We start from the raw sequence: 1753 nt of genomic DNA, 5'->3' as shown, positions 1-1753 counted from the left end.
TCGTCAAGTACACTGCAGTACTTACTGCCTCTGCCCACCACTCTGCCGACACACCCTTGTATTGAAGCATGCTCCGAGTCTTCTCCATGATCGTGCGGTTCATTCTTTCAGCCACGCCATTCTGTTGAGGGCTGTACGGGACGGTCTTCTGGTGCACTATCCCGTTCTGCTGACAGATTTTGTCCATGGCCTTGTTTACAAACTCTCTGCCGTTGTCCGAGCGCAGGCACTTCATGTGCTTTCCCCATTGATTCTGGTACATCTTCAGAAATGACTCAAACTTGGATGAGACCTCGTTTTTCTTGGTCAGAAAGTACGCCACGACGTACCGCGAGTAGTCGTCCACAAAGGTCAGCACATACGCGCCACCTCTCGACTTCGTCTTCATAGGTCCCATTACATCAGTATGAACCAGTTCAAGTGGCCACCGAGCCCTCGTTAGCGACTGGGATAGAAACCTCGCCACCATCTGCTTGCCCTTCATACAGCCACCACACAGCTTCTTGGCCCCCTGTCGAGCCCTTGTTGGAACCCCAGTAGTGGCCTGTTGGGTCTTCACGAGCGAGTCCTCGTTCAAGTGTCCCATACGAGCGTGCCAAAGCTCCCACTCACCACCGACGTCTGAGTACTCGGTGTAGTAGGCCGCGTCTTGCTCGCAGTCCAACACGTATGCTTTACCACTTTTCTTCCCCGAGGCGATCGCCCTCGCCTTATTCCAGATGACGCACGACTTGCGCTGGAACTCGACGTTCATGCCTCGTTCGGCCAGCTTGCCGACCGAGAGTAGTCGTCGATCGAGGTCGGGTATGTGAAGGACATTCACCATCTTGATGCGGTTGCCGTCGGTGCCTGTCAGCCGCACCGAGCTAGTTCCAGCCACCCGAATCTTCTTCCCATCCGCGACGGTAACATACATGCCCACCGACACGTCCTGATACTTGAATATGTCATCACGGTACGGCGTCATGTGAGCAGTCGCTTCACTGTCGATCAGCCACCCGGCCGACCGATTCTTCCCAACAGCGAACACCGAGTCCTCGTTGACGTCGTCTTTGACATCAGTGACCGTGCCGCCATCCATACCAGTGACCACCGAGTTCTCGTTGGTGTCACTGTCGACCATAACAGTGAACACCGAGTCCTCGTTGGTGTCACCGTTTGTCCCATCAGGACAGTCCCGCTTCATGTGACCCACGCGTCCACAGTTGAAGCACTTGCCCTTAAAACCAGCGAGCCCTCGCCCGCCGTTGCTCCTGGAGCCGCGGAGTCCTCGTCCACCGTTGCCTCTGGGGCCACCGAGGCCTCGCTCGCGGCTGCCGAGTCTTCCGTTGTTGCTTCTCCCTCGGAATGAGGCCCTCAGTGCGCGCTCCGTCGCTTCTTTCTTCTCCTGCCGCTCGTATTCCTTGAGCAGCTTCTCCTTGACCTCGATCAGCGTCACGTCTCGTGTATTCTCCACGATAGACGCGATCAGCTCGTACTCATCAGGCAGACTGCTGATTAGGATGACGAGTTGTCGGCTCTCATCCAGCGGCTCACCGAGCGTTTGCAGTCCCACGATGAGATCGGCGAACCTGTCCAGGTGCTGAGCCATCGTCGAGCTCTCCTCCATCTTGAACTCGTGGAGGCGACGAGTCATCGTAACTCGGTTATGCATCGTCGTCCGGTTGTAGAAGTCGCGCAACGTAGTCCAGGCCTGCATGGCCGTCGTTGCCGACCGAATCTTCGTGTGGTGTTCCACAGCCACACCTTGAGC

The sequence above is a fragment of the Phytophthora parasitica genome, assembly GCF_000247585.1.
Source record: "Phytophthora parasitica INRA-310 unplaced genomic scaffold supercont2.71, whole genome shotgun sequence".
Taxonomy (NCBI): Eukaryota; Oomycota; class Peronosporomycetes; order Peronosporales; family Peronosporaceae; genus Phytophthora; species Phytophthora nicotianae.
The sequence above is the reverse complement of the archived record's forward strand: the minus strand, read 5'-3'. Positions refer to the sequence as shown.